This window comes from Loxodonta africana, chromosome 23 (genome assembly GCF_030014295.1).
Source record: "Loxodonta africana isolate mLoxAfr1 chromosome 23, mLoxAfr1.hap2, whole genome shotgun sequence".
NCBI classification, from domain to species: Eukaryota; Metazoa; Chordata; class Mammalia; order Proboscidea; family Elephantidae; genus Loxodonta; species Loxodonta africana.
This window is the reverse complement of record NC_087364.1, coordinates 20,214,830-20,235,603: the sequence shown is the minus strand read 5'-3', so window position 1 is coordinate 20,235,603 and position 20,774 is coordinate 20,214,830.

Sequence of the window (20,774 nt, the reverse complement as noted above, 5' to 3'; positions counted from 1 at the left end):
CCAAAGCCTCATGCCCAAATACTTCTGCTCCTGGGGTGCCATCTGCTTTGCTTTTCATTTTTATTCCTACAGTTTTTGTATAATTATCCCCAACTGGGCTGACTCATGGATACCAGGGCCAAAATTCCCACAGTTGCCAGGAAAAAGTAAATATAGGCTGTGGTTCACCTGAAGGTAGGCATATCAGTCTTTATCTGTGCATTTCTTTCTCTCTCTAGAACAAGAACATACTTCCCCATTGACAAAGAATGTTGACTATACCTGGGACTGCTAGAAGAATGAGAAAATCAGTCTCAGAAGAAACACAACAAGAATGTCTCTTAGAAGCGAGGATGGTGAGACTTCGGCGCTCTTACTCTGGACACATTCTCAGAAAAGACCAGTTGCTAGAAAAAGACATCATGTTTGGTCGAGTAAAGGGTCAGTGAAAATGAAGAAAACCCTCAATGAAACAGACTGACACAATAGTCACAATGACGGACTCAAACATGCCAATGATCATGAAGATGGTGCAGGACCAAGCAACATTTCATTCTGTTGTACAAAAGGTTGCCATGAGTCAGAACCGACTTGATGGCAACTAACAACAATGTACTTTGGACATGTTATCAGGAGGGACCAGTCCATGCTTGGTAAAGTACAGGGTTAGCGAAAAAGAAGACCCTCAACAAGATGGATTGACACAGTGGCTGCAAAGACAGCCTCAAGCTTAGCAACGATTGTGAGGATGGCGCAGGACCAGGCAGTACTTTTTCTGTTGTACATAGGGTCACTGTGTGTTGGAACAGACTCAATGGCACAGAGCCTGGCATTCACTGGTCAGGGGCTCTAAGGTGCTGGTTTGGAGTTTGCTGAGTGTGTTCACCTTGAACTCCTTTGACAGGTTCCTGCAGGCTGTCTGTGTGCAGAATAACTGTGCCAACCACCCACAGCCTGCAGAAGCCTCAGTCCTGCCGACATCTCCACCACCATCGGCAGCACCAGCATTGAAGAGCAGCACAAGGCACGCCAGCTCTGCACGTGGAGTTGCACGCTCAAGGCCTTCCCCTGACTCTAGCTTACCCTTGTGGCTGGGCTGCCCTGATGTGGACTTGTGTTATACATGGGCAGAGAACAAGCACGGGTAACCAGGGAGGTGCTGCACCTAAAGGCCTTACAAGGTGCTGTTCTCCAGGTGTCTGTTTAGTTCACAGGTATGTTCACTTTCATTATCTCCTTTTCATTTGTGTTTTCTGCTGTGCTTTGTGAGGTTGAAATGGATGCTATTATGATCCCATTGTACAGATGAAGACACAGGTTCAGGGAGGTTAGATGCTTTGCCCAAGGGCCACAGTTAGTAGGCGCTAACGCCAAATTGGACCCAAGTTTCTGACTTCAAGTGCGGTGGTCTGTCAGTGCTCCCCTGACCCGGTGGGGAACATGAATGTCCTCGGGTGAGGTCCATACTTCTCTTGTGTTTGACTTTCAACATCCCCTCTTCTTCCTCCCTCTGGAGCTAGAAGTCCTCCAGACATTACCGTGCCCAAAGGTATCCTTGCAATGGGATCCTTGTTGAGCACCATTTCCCACAGTAGTTGACTTTCATGGCTCCCGGTCACCTTTGCAGACATACTCCATCCTTAGTGTTGGGGAGGAGGCCCTGGGTGGTACAAGTGGTTAACTCCGCTTGGCTGCTAACTGAATGGCTGGAGGTTCAAGTCCACCCAGAAGTGCCGTGAAAGAAAGGCCTGGAGATCTCCTTCTGAAAAATCAGCCATTGAAAACTCTATGGAGCACAGTTCTATTCTGACACACATGGGGTCGCCATGAGTTGGAGTCGACAGCAACTCGTTTTAGTGTTGGGGAAAACCTCAGGAGCTTCCTTCAGGGGAAGGCTTAAAACTCCTCACTCCTTGGGGGGGGCGGGTACCCAAGCTGCGTTGGTGTTTCCGAAGGTCTCCAGCAGTGGTGAGCTAGTCAGTGACCCTCCTGGGGAGTTTGGAGTTGGCCGTGGTGGGAGCATTTAGACCATGGAAGGGGCAAGGAATCAGGGTTTCTCGTCTCCCTGGCCCCACCTGAGGCAGCTTACCTGCACAGCATTGGCAAATCAGGTTGAATGCACAAGTCAGAAATAAGTGACCCCTTTGATGGCCAGTGTGGAGCCAGCTGAATGGGCCATGAAGCTGCACCTCAGTTGGTTTGTAATGTAAGCTGCAGCCAAGGAGGCCTCTCCTAAAGGTTTAGAAGGTGGTGTTCCTCAGGTGTGTTTCAGTGAAATCATGGAAGACGTGTTGCCTACAAGTGGAGGATACCAGCGGCTCTTCATCCAGTTGAGCTGGCCGGCTGCCTGACTCCACGGCCCAGGGGCAGGGAGGGAGGTGCCGCAGGTGGCAGGGGCGGCGGGGCAGGCACATGGCACACTCCCCACAGCGACGCTGGCAGCCCCAGGTGCTGTGGTGTCACTGGCTGGCCCTTGCACAGGCAGACCAAGCAGCTGACCCTCCACCCACAGGACCTGTTATACGCTCAGCTCTCAAAGCTCTTGGCAACCATCAGCTGGTGGCCTTCTTACTCCAGCCCTGTCAGGTAGGTGCCTGGAAACGGAGGCTCCGTGTAGGAAGCAGGGCCATCACCGGCCAAATCTGCCTCCTGGTTCTGTTCTTTTTCAGCTGTTAAAACAAAAATCGTATTAAGCCAACAACAGAAACTGAGCGAAGTTTATTTAATGTATGATTTGCCAGTCGAAGTAACGTCGTGATTAACCCAGTCTCGACTGCAGAGTCGAAAATACTCCAAAGAAGAAAGACCCTTTACAGATTCTTATACCTGTTGCCATCAAGTGATTCCGACTCATGAGGACCCTATAGGACAGAGTAGAACTGCCCCATAGGATTTCGAAGGCTGTCATCTTTACAGAAGCTGACTGCCACATCTTTCCCCCATGGAGCGGCTTTGAACTGCTGACTTTTTTGGTTAGCAGCTGAGAGCTTAACCACTAACCACTGCTCCACCAGGGCTCCTTACAGATTCTGATACTCCAGCTTCTCACTAGTAAAGCAATCGTGGTCAGTAGGATCCATACAGCACGGTCTTAAAGAACAGTTAAAATTATCACTGATTTACCCTAAAATACAGCTCTAGTCTGATCTTTGGAGTTTCTGTTGAAACTGCCCATGGATAATTCCTTTAAAAGAGCACAGTGCCTGAGGCAAAACATTCTTTACAAATCAGGCTAGACTACTGTTTCGTTTTCAGAGGAGCCCTGGTGGCGCAGCGGTTAAAGTGCTTGGCTGTTAACCGGAAGGTCAGCTGTTCGAACCCATCAGCCGCTCTGCAGGAGAAAGAGGTGGCAGTCTGCTTCCGTGAAGGTTACAGCCTTGGAAACCTTGCGGGGGCACTTCTACTCCATCCTAAAGGGCCCCTATGAGTAGGCAGCAACTTGGCGGCAATTGTTTGACTTAAAGGTGACTTTTAGGGGACCAGTTTCCTCAAGGCTCAAGGGTCAAAGATTATCTCACGGCAACAGCTTGAGTGGGTCACCCCAACCTTCGCGGAACCCGGAAATCTGGTTGCCATGAGAATTACAAACTCCCATTCCTCACAGCTCTACCCTGTGCTACGGCCTGGTCCACCTCACCTTTCTGCTTGTACTTCGCTCTGAGCCACAGCAATACATGGAGCCACCCCAAGGGCAGGAGAGAGAACGCGTGCGCCCACCCGTCTGCTGCAGGAGTCGTGGTAACCTTGGCAGCTGCCACTCAGCGACTCTACCAGCACGTCCCAGTTGCTGTGGGGCTGACTCCGACTCAGGCGAACCCGCCCGTGTGTCAGAGCAGAACTGTGCTCCACAGGGTTTCAGCGGCTGACTCTTTGCAAGTAGACCACCCGGGTTTCTTCTGAGGTGCTCCTGGGTGGACTCTGGTTAGCAGCCAAACGTGTTAACCATTTACACCACCCAGGGACTCCCTTCGTTGCACACATGGGAAGGGCAAGTTCCTGTGCCAGCTGCTGAGTGGAACTCCAGAACAGCACCGTGCAGCGTGGCAGGTGGAGAACACAGGAGGCACTTTGAGAGAGCACCTACCAACGCTCTAAGGGCACCCCTGACTTCCACAGGCCCCCTTCGAAAGAGCTGATGAACCTCAGGCTCAGAAAGGTTAAGCAACTTGTCTAAGCTCACACAGGTCATATGTTGCAGGGCAAGGATTCAAACCCACGCTCCAGACCAGCCCCACAGCCAGCCATGTATGGGGCTCCTGGCTTGAGGAGACGCCTCTCCAATGGAGAAAGAGGGCATACATGGCCTTCTCTCCTCTTTTTCACCTTAAATTATATCTCCTTTCCCATTGGCTTCACCATCCACAGTTTTCTTATCTTTTAGGCCTAATGTGTGATAGAAGAATGTGAGCAAGAGGGGATAGCATTCGAGTCAGGAGCCTGGATTCTGGTGCTGGCCCTGCCCAGTTTGGGAATATCATTTAACTTCTCTGGACCAAAGTTTACTCACCTCTAAAATTAGGGCTTGTCAGATGATCCCTTGCTAAAGTGTGTTCACCTGCAACATTCTAGGACTCTGGTGTTTCCCTTACCCACAACCCCCCACCCTTCTACCCTCCTCCTGCCCACCTCTGACCCACAGTGTGGGAGCCCAGAAGGCGCAGCTGCATCCCCCTTCCAGGACATGTTGTTACAATGAAGCGCTCAGTAGAATAGAGCTGTTTTCTTTTCCCTAAAATGGTCCCCAGTAATTGTGCTTCGAGCTGATTTAGCAGAAGTTGTTTGCAGCAGATAACCCAGTCCCTTAAATGCTTTTCTCATCTCGTTGTTGTTAGTTTCTGTTGAGTCGGATCTGACTCATGGTGACCCCATTTCAACAGAACAAAACATTGTCAGGTCTTGCGCCATCTTCATGATCATTGGTATGCTCAAGTCCATTGTTGCGGCCACTTTGCATTTCGAGGGCCTTCCAACCTAGGGGGCTCATCTTCCAGCACTATATCAGACAATATTCTGTTGGGATTCACAGGATTTTTGCTGGGTAATTTTTGGAAGTAGATCACTTGGCCTTTCTTCCTAGTCTGTCTTAGACTAGAAGCTCCGCTGAAACCTGTCCACCATGGGTGGCCCTGCTGGTATTTGAAATACTGGTGGCACAGCTCCACCATTACAGCAATAATCTCTGTACTACAAACTGACAGACAGGCAGTGGCTTCTCGGTCTTGTACTTCTATAAAGAAAGGGAGGGAGAGGAGAAGCCTTCACCCTAGTTTTGTGCAACCTCAAGCATTAATTGCCATCCAACACACTTTCCCTCAAATGTTCCCCACCAGAAACTCCTCTACCCAGACCAGATTGCTACCCAAGGAGCCTGGAGGACACGATGGAGAGGCTGGTTCCCAACAGCTCTCCTTGTCCTAGTGGCACCAGCCAGGATCTCAGAGGCAGGAAAGACCTCAGAGGCCACCTCATCCAGCTTCTCTCCCAGTGTTAGGATCTCTCCTAATGCTCTCTGGTCTCTCCATGGAAACTTCAGAGATGTTGGCTGCATGCTGGTGTGCCTGGAGTTGTTAAGAAGTTCCTCCTCTGGAGTCAAGAATAGAAGGCAGAAATGGAATGTGCAGCTAACTGCCTCTATGAACAACTTCTCCCTTTGCCATGAGACCAGAAGAATTGGATGGTGCCCAGCTCCCATTACTGAACATTTTGATCAAAGATTCTGTAGTGGAATCCTGATCAAAAGAGGGAAAATGTAGAACAGAATTTCAAATTTTCACAGAATTCAGGCTTTTTGGAGTGACAGAGGCTGGATGAACCCCTGAACTTATTGCCCTGAGATAATCTTCAAACCCCAAACGAAAAATATCCCCTGAAGTCTTCTTAAAACCAAACAATAGTTTAGCTTAACTTAGTAAAAAATGTCTGCCTTGAGCATTATGTTCTTCTAAGAGCTACCTATGTGGTATCAAAGTGACAAGAGCAACCCGAAAGATTAGATAGGAGCCTTAGGGGGCAGAGAGTTTATGTTAATGAACAACTCACAGAAGGAAGGGTGAGAATGGTTGCACAACTGAAGGATGTTATCAATGTCACTGAATTGTGCATGTAGAAACTGTTGAATTGATATATATTCTCAACAACAACAACAAAATAACTAAAAATTTTGGAAAGTACCTCCTCACCATGAGCACCCATTCAGGCATCTGCAATGACACAGAAAATGTTGACTGTCTTCTTTATGACAGTCTCACAATCTTATAAGATAGCAGGTGTTCTGTCCCTCCAAAATACGTGCTGGAATCCAAATCCCAATACTTGTGGATGTAATATGATGTAATCATCTTCCACAATGCAATCTAATGTATGTAATCAAGCAACTAATTGAGATCATATCAGTGTAGGGTGGGTCCTAAACCTAATCGCTTCTGAGTTATGAAAGAGCAGACTAGACAATTGACACACACAGAGGGTAGACAGAAGACATGTGAAGATCGCCAAGAACCAAGGAATGGTCAGGACTATTGACAAGGAAGGAATCGAAATGGCTGATACCCTGATTTGGACTTTTAGCCTCCAGAACAGTAAGAAAATAAGTTTCTGTTCTTCAGAGCTACCCACTTGTGGTATTTCTGTTACGGAAGCACTAGCAACCTAAGACAGTCCACATGGCTCTGCAACATTATGGGAAGTGTATGCAATATTGCTTCCCCCAGTCCTTTACCAAGGAACCTAGTAGGGCCTTGACTTGGCAGGAACTTAGGAGCAGGGGTGGGAAGTGCCAACCACAGGGAAAAGGTGGAAACATCATTTCCTGATCCTGTGAATTCCCCTCCAGGCATCTCTGAGGGACTGTCTGGTCAGCAAGGCTGAGGCCAGGGAGGCTATCTGGGGCTGGAGAACATGGGCTTTGGAAGGAGAGCTGTCCTCCCCTGGTTGTGTCCATTTGGGCAAGTTGCTTTACTTTGATTTCTATATGTATAGTATATGTAGAGCATGAAAATGATAATACTTATGTTGCCGGGCAGCTTGTTGTGAGGATTAAATAAACAATTCACTTAAAGTCCCATGAGTAAATTTTCTTTTACATCTTCCTTGGGCAATGTGTGGTCTCTTTGTGACATTTTGTCTCACTTTGAGTGTACCTTGTACATTTCTTTCCATTTAACTTTATTTTTGAAATATTACATGTCCATATAAATAACTCATGCTCATAGAAAATGAGAAGTCAACCAAAATTTCCCATAACCCTGAGGATTGGAAGCAACCACTGCTGACACTTTGAAACACCCTTCTAGACTTTTTTTTGTGTGTGTATTTGCACCTACACAATTTTTAATTTTTTTATTGTGGTAATGTAATGTAACCAAGCAATCAGTTGAGATCATACCAGCATAGGGTGGGTCCTAAACCTAATCACTTCTGAGTTAGGAAAGTGCAGACTAGACACAGAGACACATATGGGGGAAGACAACATGTGAGGATTGCCAAGAACCAAGGAATGGCCAGGACTAGGATAAGGATGGAATCCATGTGGCTGAGACCCTGATTTAGGCTTTCAGCCTTCAGAACTGTGAGAAATAAGTCTCTGCTCTTTAGAGCCACCGCTTGGTGGTCTTCCTGTTACAGCAGCACTAGGACACTGAGCCATTGCCATTTCAACATTTTTTACATGTACAATTCGGCGACATCTATTACATTCATTGTGCTGTGCCACCTTCACCACTATTTTTTCCAGATTTTTCCATCACCCTTAACAGAAGCTCAGTGTCCCCTAAGAAATGCATATTCTGCACATTTCATGTAAGTGGGATCATACAATATTTGTCCTTTTGTGATTAACTTATTTCACTCAGCATGATGTTTTCAAGGTTCATCCATGTCATAACATGTATCAGGACTTCACTTCTCTTTCTGGCGAAGTGTATTCCATTGTGTGTATGTACCACACTTCAAACATGTTGCTTTTTAAACATTTGTACAAATTGAGCACACTGGTTATTACTCTTTTTTTCCCTTAATGTATCAAAGCTCTTTCCATGTCAATGAATATACATCTATGGTATTATTTTAATTACCTTTCAGACTTTATTTTTATAAATCGAAATGGGAGCCCCAGAGAGCATTCTAGACCATGTCTTATTCTGTCCCTCCACCTCCATATCCCAATTCCTAACATTCCAAAGGTTTTCCCAATCTACCAGGTGACCTTTCATTGCCAGGTGGTTAACGCTAAGCTCCAGGGAGGCCCCTTTGTCACTGTCATCAGTCCCCTTTGCTGAGCCTTCAGCATATGGGGGTTGCTTTGCTCTGGAGTCAGGAGCCTGGGTTCCACTTTTATCTCTGCCCTTTATCAGTTTATAGTGCGTGGAGAACGCTCAATCTCTCTGACCATTAGGGTCTCCATTGTTAAATAAGGAGGCCCATCTACACGGCCTCTTAGGGCTAAGTGGCACATGCTAGCTTCTTTACCTGAGTCCAGTTTTCACCAAAGGACATGCAGACTGAGGTAAGATTAGCCATTCGTTAATAGTTTTGTACTTATTCTGGAGAAAGCACCGACTGTACAGTGTGCTCCAAGAAAGGTTTCCATCGTATGAATTGTTTTCCCATTTGAAACCCAGAATCTCACTCCAATGGCTTTCCAACCCATATTGTACTGAAGTATCCTGTTTGTTCCATTAGCTATTCACAGAGTCAACTGGGGAGCCGTTGTTATTAATTTCAGTGGGAAGCTAAAATGCAGTTCATTTTCTATAATTGCAGGCCCACGGTCTAAAGAGGCAGCAAAAGCTTTTAATCTGAGGCATTTTTTAGAGAAGTATGATCAGAATTACGCTGAGCATCTTTAGGAGGTGCGTAATTACTGAAACCTCAGCAACATGTGAAGAGCCCATACCATACTACTGAGGCGAAACACACGTGCCCTGCACAAGGCAAAGCACGTCCCAGTTGCTCACGATGGAGAAACGGACGGACGCAGACAGGGAAGGTCGACAGTTTGCACAACTTGCTTTTTTGCTGTATTCCACCTATGGAAGGGGGTATACCCCTCAGATGTGTAAGTTCTTTTATGGCCTCAGCTTCCCTCACTTCACCAGGAACAAGGGTGGCCAACATGGCAAGGCGCCACATTGGAGTGATACCCCATCGAGCCACCAGAGGGCGCGAGAACATGCTACACGCCAAGCACGCTTTCCCCCCAGCGCTTGTATACGCCCCAACGTACCTCATTCGTGATCCGGGGGTCTGATTCCAGGCAGCTCTGGGCTGGCACAAGAGAAAAAGCGAGCCAGTCATTCCACGCGTTACCTTCTGCCGGACTACTCGTGACTCGCAAGTTTCTGGTCAAGATCACAGTCCCAAGAAAGAAAGAGCTCACGCCTCCAGTAAGAAAGTAGGAAAGGAGGCAAGGGGAGTGACCCTGAGAAGTTACAGGAAATTGTCCAGGCGGAGGGCAAAGGAGGTGGAAGAAGGAAGACGTAGGACGTGCCACCTTGCACTGAGTTACTAGGGGACGTGGGGCGAGGCCTGCAAGACCCTCACTGTCTCGACGGCGACCACTATAAGACTGTACGAGCCACGTCATCACGTTTGGCCTCCCGTCACCACGGCAACTCAGACTAAGGAGTTAGGTGGGAGAAAACGTGGACTTCAGGATATTTGTTTTTTTGTGATTGACTTATTTCGCTCAACATAATATTCTTCAGGTTCACCCATGTTCCAAGATGTTCTGGGAACTCATTTTTCTTTATCGCTGAGTAGTATTCCATTGTATGTCTGTACCACATTGTACTTACCCTTTCATCCACTGATGGGCGCTTAGGTTGTTTCCATCTTTCTGCTGTTGTGAATAGTGCTATGATGAACATAAGTGTGCATATGTCTGCTGGTATCACTTCTATCAGACCCCTAGGGTATATACCTAGGAGGGGAATTGCTGGGTCATATGGCAGCTCTACCTCTAGCTTTTTGAGGACCTGCCAGACTATTTTCCGTAAGGGCTGTACCATTTTGCATTCCCACCAGCAATGGATGAGGGTTCTGATTTGTCTACATCCCCTCTAACACTTGTTGTTTTCCATGTAGGAGTGAAATGGTATCTCATTGTGGTTTTAATTTGCATGTCTCTGATGGTAAATGACGTTGAGCATCTTCTCGTGTGTCTGTTGAGCAAGTGCACTTTAATGCAAAGCTAAAACCCACTTCACACGTGCACCATGCCAGACAACCTGTTCAGCAAGGAATATGGAAAGAAATGAGGAGCACGCCTGCACAGAGCAGGCACACCAAGCTTGTCCTCGTGCCAAGATTGGTACTTTCATAGGAGCACAATTAAAGTGCATGAAGGCAGAGAGGAGGGATGAGGAATTCTGCCTGGAGGTAGTCAGTAAAGGTACAGAGGACGTGAACACTCAACTAGCTTTGCGGTTAAGCGCTTGACCGATAGCTGAAAGGTTGGTGGCTTGAGCCCCCTCAGAGGCATCTCAGAAGACAGGCCTGGCAATCTGCTTCCGAAAGGCGGCAGCCTTGAAAACCTTATGGAGTAGTTCTACTCTGGGACACATGGGGTCGCCATGAGTCGGACTCAACAGCAAATAACAACAAGAGTCCAGGGAAGAGGGCGGGAGAGGGGGCTGCAGGAGCAAATGTAGTGCGAAGGGACAGACCCCATGATGAGCAGGGACAAGTCAGAGGTTGAGCTGAAGGGTGGGGGAAGCCACAGAGGCAGGCTGGGGCCAGAGCTGATGGGTCCAGCAGATAGGTGAGTCTGGTTAAGGAGCCTGGATGCACTCCATTGGCCCTAAGGTTTAGAGAAGGACAGTGACATGGTCAGATCTGCAATTGACCAGGTTCACCCTGGGCCTGTGTTTGCACCTTCACTGGGCAGGTAGGAGAGTGGGTTTCACAACGTGAGCCCCAGGGAGATAGTGAAGCAGACACACAAACCCATGGCCGCTCCTCTGCTCCCACCCTGCTCTCTGAGCAGCATGCTGGCGATTCTTTTGTGCTGTCTGACCTGGGGCATGTGTAGATGACCACATGTCCCCATTGCCTGGGACACTCCTGGATGGGCCTCTTCTTTTGGCATCTTGTCCAGCTCTCCAAGGTGTCCCAGTTTGGTTGATAGATTCATGATCACCCAAGTCCGTGTCCCATAGAGGGTGTTCAAAATGATCCAATGGGAGACAGTATTGGAATTCTATTTTCTCCAAAAAAAAAAAAAACAAAATAAATGAAACTTTGCAAATAGTTAAGACACGCATTGATGCAGACACCCTCATTCACTCTGAATGTCAGAGGCACATATTACAAGGCAAGTGAGATATGCCAATAGAAGAGAAGATGATCCTGCCACTGAGGTGCCAGGGGGACCCATCTTCTTTTACTTCTAGCATGTTCAGACTTATTGTAGTTTGGGTGCACTTGGTTAAGTAGATGAAGTACTTTATTATTTAGTGCTAACTAAATAAAAACTTTCTACCACCATCTGTCAGTCTGTCCTACTATGGTGGCTTGTGTGTTACTGTGATGCTGGAAGCTATGCCACCAATATTTCAAATACCAGCAAGGTCATCCATGGTGGACAGGTTCCAACAGAGTTTCCAGACTAAGACAGACTAGGAAGAAAGGCCTAGAGATCTACTTCTGAAAATTGGCCAATGAAAACCTTATGGATCACAACAGAACTCTGTCCAACTCATTTGCTGTGGACATGCCATCAGGAGGATCAGACGCTGGAGAAGGACATCTCGTTTGGTGAAGTAGAGGACCAGTGAGGGTGAAGGGGACACTCAGGGAGATGGATTGGCACAATAGCCGCAATGATGGACTCGAACATGCCGGCAATGGTTAGGATGACACAGGACCAGGCAATGTTTCATTCTGTTGTATAAAGGTTGCCATGAGTCAGAATTAACTAGACAGTAGCTAACAATGCAACAAATTAAACCTTAAAAAAATGGATACGTGACTTTAAAAAGACTGCTGCAAAAAGACTGCAGATTGAAGGTAATATTAGCAATGAAAACACACATGAACACACAGAGAAAATGGCCAAGCTGATTCCTTCCCCTGGAAAGGACTCTTCTTCAGCCACCTTGCAAAGGAAAAACAGTGAGGACCTGATCAGACCTGACAGTCTTACGACAGCCAGTACTTGTTCAAGAAAAGCCAATAGGCCTATGTTTGAGGACAGGAACTTTTAACAATGAGTGGAACCAGTTGTTTTCTCAGAACAAATGCATGCTATTGGGAGAGAGTTTTGAAAATGGGCTGTTGAGAAATTTCTTATTGTTACATCTTTTTCTATCCAGAAAAGTTATACTTGTAACCTACAATAACTCTCCTATCTGCAGACTTAAAAGTTGAAACAGAGCTTTTGAATTACATAAAGATCTACCAAGTTAGCGTGTACAGTGCTTGGAACCCATTTGCTGAAGGTGTGAAATTGCAAGAGATTTGGTTAGTTTGTACGAACCTAATGTTTAATAAGAGAAGATAGAAATTTGCTGGCTAAATTTAAATTTATAACTTTGCATAAGTGATGGGTGGACATTCAAAAATGAGCATGGGGGCTAAGCCCAGCTAATAATGCATTCTTTTCCATTTGGGTCAACACGTCTTTAGGAAGGATCATATACAGCTGTGACAGCCAAAACCCAAGTGCAAAAGAAACTAAATTCTAGAACCAGCCCTTCTAAAGACTGCATCGTAAAACATAAAATTAAGGTCTGAAAAAAGAGTGATGCTATTCAATCACATTGCTTTAACTAAAAATTATCAACAAATTCGTGAAAGAAAATCTTTTTTATGCTTTTAATAAGCTAAAACCATTCAAAATATCATTTCATGTTTCTCTTACTTTCTGAATTTTTACATTTTGTTCTGTAGTGTTTTGGAGCCCTGGTGGTGCAAGCTAAGAGCGCAGCCGCTAACCGAAGGGTTGGGAGCTCAAATCCACCAGCTGCTCCTTAGAAACCCTATGGGGCAGTTCTACTTTGTCCTATAGGGTTGCTGTGAGTCAGGATCGACTCAAGGGCAACAGCCAGCAGGCTTTATAATGCTTTATTACGGTTAACAGGTTTCATAATGTTTTATTATTAACCAAATCTGAGCTCTTAACCACTGCGCCCCCAGGGCTCCATTTTATTATCATCAGTAGAGTCCATTTAAATATATATACATACACGTATAAAATTTATCACTGCCTGTCTGTCAGTTTGTCCTACCGTGGTGGCTGGCCTATTGCTGTAATGCTGGGAGCTATGCCACCGCTGTTTCAAATACCAGCAGGGTCACCCATGGTGGACAGATTTCAGTGGAGCTTCCAAGTTTTTTTTTTTTTTCCAGGCTAAGACAGACTAGGAGGAAAGGCCTGGTGATCCACTTCTGAAAATTAGCCAGTGAAAACCCTATGGATCACAACAGAATATTGTCTGATACAGTGCTGGGAGATGAGCCCCCAGGTTGGAAGGCACTCAGAATACACAGTGGCCACAACAGTGGACTCGAGCACACCAATGAAAGTAGAGAAGGTGCAGGACCAGGCAACGTTTCATTCTATTGCGCAGGGAGTCGCCACGAGTCAGGGCTGACTTGATGGCAACTAACAACAGCAACATATTTTAATTTGTAAATTAACAATCATGTATCAAGTGGGTAAGTGTTCCTAATTCTTTACTGAGGAGGTACGCAATGTTAAAGTGTGTAGAGACCTGCTTTGAAATCTGTGTGGTCTATATCCTTTCTGAGACCCACTTTAGCACCCTCGCCTGATATACATACCACTGTGGGCAGACTTCTGATGATGACTGTGCAGAACATCCCAGAGCCCCTGGCTTTTCTTCCTCCCTTCTCCTTTGCACTCTTGATGGAAAGAATATATCGATACCTATCTATAGGGTCGCTATGAGTTGGAATCGACTCGATGGCAACAGGTTTGGTTTTTTGGTTCTGGTATCTGGGGTTAGTGAGAAACGCTCTCAGCAGGAGGCAGGGCTGAAAATGTTGCAATGGAGAAGACTGCCCCGGACACAGAGGTGATCCTGGAAGAGGGACGGAGCCTGGTGTGGCATGTGTGTTGTGTCAGAGAGGGATGAGGCAGTGGTTATTGTCTTCTCAACTTGGCACAACACAGAAAGGCGAGGGGCTGTCAGGAGGAGGGGTGGGAAGGGGTGGGAGGCCAAGGGCTGTACACCAGGGACCTGGACCACCAGCTGTTCTCAGCTTCCCCATCCCCTGCAAAGGCACAGCCATGCTAAGCCACTGTTGGGCATTGACTGGGTACCTTCCCCTTGGTGGGCACCTTGGGGACAAAAACAAACATCATTCCTGGTTTCTGTCCTCAAGGAGCTTAGAGTATAGTTGTCAAGGAAGGGTTTACACATGTGGGAAGGTACAGAATGATAAAAATACAATCCGTGGGAGAGAGAGGCACCCAAGCTCAGTTGGGGAGCTTGTGCAGATCTTCCCTGGGGCTGGGGGACCTGGGGGTCCTGGGAGCTGGCTGGGTGAGCATAGGGGTGGGAACTGTAGGAGGGGTGTGGGGGGAACAGCAAGCAGCCCAGGGGGCTGGAGCAGAGGGGTCACGTATGGGAGGAGAAAGGTGGGAAGATGGAAAGGAAGGTTTGGAATGATGCAACCAGGGGCTCCCATATCCCTGGGATACGAGAGCACAGTTAGTCACTTGACACATAGCCAAAAGCACCAGGTCCCCTGAAAAGCCAGCCAAAACACAGTAGAAAAGAGCCATGGGAAAGATGTAAGTGATATAAAGAAGGTTGGTTAAAAGCAGTGTGTTTTTCAGGCCGGTGGAAGCAAGAAAAATACACATAGAGCACGAGAATGTGGGGAAGAAAGTCTTGGAAACAAGGGACGGGCAGAAAGAGATGGAGCCTGGAGAGGAAAACTGTACTGGGAGAGGTCTGGCTGGGCAGGAGAGTAGGCTTGGCAAATGGGGAGAGGGTTTCTTAGAGCCTCAGAGACCTTGCTTAGGTCCTAACTGTGCGAAGCCCATTCACTCACCCATTCACCCACCCACTCATCCATTCACTCACTCACCCATTCACTTACCCATTCACCCACTCGCCCATCCACTCACTGACCCATTCACTCACCCACCCATTCACTTACCCATTCACCCATTCACTCACTCATGCACTCACTCATTCACTCACCCATTCACTTACCCACTCACCCATTCACTCACTCACTCATGCACTCACTCATTCACTCACCCATTCACTCACTCACCTGTTCACTTACCCACTCACCCATTCACTCACTCACTGACCCATTCACTCACCCATTCACTTACCCACTCACTCACTCACCCATTCACTCACTCACTCATCCATTCACTCATTCACTCACTCACTCACCCATCCACTTAACCAATCACCCATTCACTCACTCACCCACCCATTCACTCACTCACCCATTCATTCACTCACCCATCCACTCACTCACTGACCCATTCACTCACTCACCCATTCACTTATCCACTCACTCACTCACCCATTCACTTATCCACTCACTCACTCACCCATTCACTTATCCACTCACTCACTCACCCATTCACTTATCCACTCACCCATTCACTTACGCATTCACTCACTCACTCATCCATTCACTCACCCATTCACTCACTCACAATTCACTCACTCACTGTTGGGGGACAGGCCCAGCAAGGAAAGACCCTCACTGTGCATCCTGGCAGATAATCTGAAGAACTGACACGTAGCCCTTTCCAGATTCATGAGTTTATTCAGGGAAACTTACTGACATGGGCAAGCAGCTGCTCTCCAGTGGCAGCCGGCTGGAGTATTTTCTGCAACCATTTAGCAAGGGACATAAGCCTATATACCATTCCAGCCAGGACCAAGGCTCAGTGTTTTTCTCCCACGTCCTTGGGCAGTCAGTGTTCCCAGGGACTTCACATCCAGGCCCAGATGTTTTCCTTCTTGTTGCTAAGGCATTCTTCTGTCTTGGCCACTGGCCCAGTCATGCCCCTTCTGGCCTTGTACCTTAGCCCAAGTCCATCCCGAATTCATCCCCAGCAAGCTTCAGGGAAGAGCAAAGCTGACTCCATTAGGGAGGGGATGCATATAGCTGAATAGCATTACCCTATAGTCCACCCCTGCATACCCTCCTAATGTCCTTAAAATCTTACCACCACCCCCCTTCCGCGATAGCCCTTGGACTTGGTATGCAGGGGAGCATTGCAAAACCAGACCACATACTCAGTATAACCAGCAACACAGGGAAAGACATAGTAATAAGAGTCCCAGTATCACCCAGAAGCCTGTCCTCCAGGTGGACAGGAGGGATTGCAGCCAGCTGGAGACAGGGTCAGCGGGGTCATGTTTGATAGCAGTGATGTGTTGCTGCAAGTCCTGCAGAGCCAAAGACACAGTTTTAGAGGCATCTGGGCTATACATGCAACATTCAGTTTTCATCACGGCACAGGTGCCACCCTGGGTGGTGGTCAGGATGTCAAGGGCCATCCTACTCTGAAGGACGACCTTCCATATTTGTTGAGTCTCCACATTTAGAAGGGTGTTAGCCCACCTGATGTTGTTAAGCACAGCTGTGGTGTGTTTCGCTAGCACCTCTACCTGCCACTCCACATCTAGTGGTGGCCTGGGACGAGAACAGGGACAAGGGGCAAAACCACGCTGATACCTGTGCTGGGCTGTTAGTTTGCCAATTGCTGGGAACACTGGGGAGGGTGGTGTAAATATTAGCAGGTGCAGCACCTCACCCAGTTGTAGGGCAGTTGCGGCCACCCATGCAAGCCACGTGTCCAAAGCCACCCCTTGGGCGATGGGCATGCCCCTGCCCATAGGCTTTGCTTTTGCTTCCCTAGCCGACTATTGGCAACAACTAGCAGGGTTCTAGCACACTGTTGTCAGGGGTCTAACCCATCACCCTAAGGGGACAAGAGGTATTAGTCCTGTTGTGATGCTCCCAGTAAAGGGGAACTTGACCCTTTATGAGAACTTACTTCCACTTGCAGTAGGGCCTTATTGTACACTGCACATGACTTTCTCCAACATGCTGTACCTTTCTTTTGCTCCTCGCCACAACTGGGACCAAATTCCCAGCAGCACTCTCTTGTTGCTTTGCCGTTGTCACAGGTCCTACCCCTACCCCTTGGGGTAACAGGCTATGGTCCAATTGGCATGGCTGACCTTGTATTAACACTCCTAAAGCCTGTATTTGTTTTCCAGTGACCTTTGCCTGCTGGAAGGCCTCCTCTTCCTTTGTCTCTCAGTCCCACACTGCTCCTTTCTTCACATTCTCTGTGTCTCTGTCTCTCTTCTCACGACCTCACTTTCTAGAACTCTCCCCAGTTTCACCTGTCTCTCTCTCTCTCTCACTCGTTCTCTTCCCCTCTAGCCCCTGTATCACTTTCTCATCAAATCTTTTTGTTTCTCTCTCCTTCAGTCTCACTTCTTTTTTCACTAGCCTATATATTTTTTTATATAGGGCCATAGGGTTTGGGCTAAATGGGGTATGAAGGGGTGCTAGTACCCCAAGAGCCCGACAATTGCCTGTAGTTGCTTCACAGTTTCTGGGCATGGGTAGGCTTGGACTTTATCTGTCACCGCTTCAGGCATCACTTGTGTTTCACCCAACCAGATATCACCCAAGTATGCGACGGACAAGCCAGGCCCCTGTGTTTTTCCCTCGTTCACTGCCCATCCCCGCGACTGGAGGTGCAGCGTGACTACTACACCAGCTGCAGTTTGCAAAGAAGCAAACGAGTCAGAGGTCAGCATGACATCATCAATAAAGTGGAATACAGCCACCTCAGCAGGAGGAATCCACCGCTTGAGGTCAGTGGCAACCATGCCATGGCATATGGAGGGGCTATGCAGTTACCCTTGTGGGAGTACAGTGAAAGTCCACTGCCTCATCTTCCAGCTAAGGCAGACTGGTCCTGGCTGTCTGAGTGCAGAGGGATGCTAAAGAAAGCATCAGTCAAGTCGAGCACAGAGTGTTAAGTGTCCAATGCCTCCCCTATTTGCTCCATCTGCGCGATGCTGGGTACAGCGGTAAACAATGGGGGAGCCACCTTATTCAATTCTCCAGGAGCCATCTGGCTTGCACACTGGCCAGACAGGACTACTGCAGGGGCTCTTGGCCGGTCTCAGAATCCCCACTGGGTGTAGCTCCTGTAGGGCCTCAGTGATTTCTTGGTGCCCACCAGGGAGGTGGTACTGCTTAAGGGCCATGACCTGAGCTGGGGAGTGCAACTGCACAGGGGACCATTTAGCATTACCTTGTACTACAGTTTTTACGGCTCTCACTTGCAGGTGGAACTCACTGGAGATCTGCAGCTCCAGCCCCAACAAGATATCTCTGCGCAGAATGTATTCCAGGTATCGGGGCTACGTACACTTGGTGGGCCTTTGGGGGTAGCCTTCTAATCTGCAGCACTAGTTTGATTTGGCATGCCCTGATGGCCCCAGCCCCGTACCCACCAATAGCTGTTAGTGGCCCTTTAAACCTCTCTGGGCTATCATACATCAGGTTGCACTCTGCTCTGGTGTCCACCAAGCCCAAAACATGTTGCTTGTTAATGGGGATCCAGGATATGATCATTTCAGTGTGTGCCCTCCGGTCCCCTGTCACCCAGCGGAGGGCTTCCTGCACCTGTGGCACACCTTGGCCACACCTCTAGTCAAAGGGTGAGGGAGACTCCCACCCCTTGGCGGGGGAACCATAGGCTTGGCCTCCTCTCGTGGGCTCCAGTCAATGCCTTTGTGGAAGCCAGATCTTTTTTAAAGGGCAATTCTACACCAAAGAAACACATTTTATAGAACAGACAGTTTGATCAAACATACAGCACAAATAAGAAATGCCCCTGCAGGGAACTGCTGCACTGAGACACCAGACTGCTTGTCTGAGATGCATGGTTCAGGCTGGGTTTGTCTTGTCCCCCCCCATCAGCCATTCAAACCTGTCCATTGAAGTGCTCAGTTGTCCCTGTGTCTCGGGCTGATAAACAGTGTGAAGAGCTCATTCAAGATCTAGTGGAAGCCTCTGTATAGGATAAAAAGCCTGGATACGATTTACCTGTGAAGAATACCCTGGCCTATTGGCTCAGGAATCTGTCCCTGAACATGTTTTAGCCTTGGCCAGGATTCTGTAGGCAGGTCAGCTTTCCTGTGCTATCCAGCGTTTTCTGATGACAGTGGCAGCCCATGAGTGTAGGCCCAGTCTAGGATGGTGTGTGACTCTCCATGGATGCTCCTCTCTTAAATCCAGGAGGTGGTCGATTGCACATCTTTTTGCTCGGGAGCAGACAAGGCTTCAGCCTCTGCAGTCAGCTGGTAAGACCGGTCTGCTTGTTGGCTGTTCTCCGCTCTCAGCACAGGGGCTTTTCTGACGACTGCCCACACAAGTAACAAAAGCTTCTCAGGAGCAGAACTGATTTTGTTATTTTTTTTTGCCCAGATGTCTCATCTCTGTAGGGGCTTGCTTTATATGTCAGTCCGAGGGTTGTCAGTGGCCAGATTGAATGGCCAGGCTGTTAGCTATAGCCCACCTCACAGTTTCCTTGTGCCCCTCTAAAAACGGCCCTAACTGCAGCAATTCCCGTCAGGACTTGGACGCAAAAGTTTACAAAGGTGTGCATTAATACATCAACATCATCAATACATGCATTAAGGATTTGTAGGGGCCCCAGGGGTCTTATCCATAGTCAGCCTGGGGCAAGTGTCTCAGTGATAGTAACTTCAGACCCAAAGTACACCTCGCTGGACTTTAATTGTAACACAAGGCCTTTGCTCCTCGCTGGTGACAGAGAAATTGGGCTTAATCCTCAATCTTAATTATTTCTGAAAGAAGATCTGAGAAAAGTTGGCAGAGCCCTCACTCATTTGTGGGGCCGCACCTCCACCACGCCAAGTGCGAGCATGGGTCCAGCCCAGCCGCCTGGTAACCTGGAGGTGGGCCCCCTCTTTTAGTTTTCCCCTCACCATTGCAGCTGCAGCTGGGTTGCTGTTCAGTTATCTTGGTGGGGCAGCTCTCAGAGAATTCTGAGGTCTCTTCAAGGTCGCTCAACACAAGCTATCTTGAAGGGCTTTTACTCCTTTTTTTCCCTGCTGTTTTAACTCCTGCTTTGCTCTGGGTGTTACAGGGTGTTCTCAGCGCCAGGGACCTGTTTAGCCCCTCCAGCTAGCTCCAGTCCCATGCTCTACCGACCAAGCTAGCGAGGCTTCGCTGGCCACCCCGGGATTCCTCCCACAGAAAAGCATATGGGCCAGACCTCCCCACACAGAGGTCGCTGGCCACCCCGGGATTTCCCCCGAAGATGCCTCTTGCTCCCGCAAACGGGACACTAATGTTTCAGTGGAGGAGGAATAGGCCGCTCGCAAATCCTCCAGCTGCAGCTCTGCTTCCAGCTGCCTAATTCGGGCCCTAGAGGCTGGCTCTGCATGGGACACCCCGCTCAGTGCTGCCAGTAGAAGCCACCCCACACAAGCCGCCTCAGCACGGCAATCTGGCTTTTGCTTTGGGGCCTCCCATGAATATAGCCACGCCCACAACAGCGGCCACACAACTCCCGCAACCAAAACACGAACAGCCTTCTTTTCTTTCTCAACATGCAAAGACTTTAGTAACTGCAACAATGCTTGTGGCATTTTCGGGGTATTCCGGTACTCACGCACAGGTCCCCAGGCATCAACAGCCTGGGCTAGTGGTCCCAGGGCATGCGTCCCTGGCCGCCCTGGGATTTCCCCCAGCGGAGCCCGCTTTTCCCCACACACCTGGGAAGGCAAGCTGTG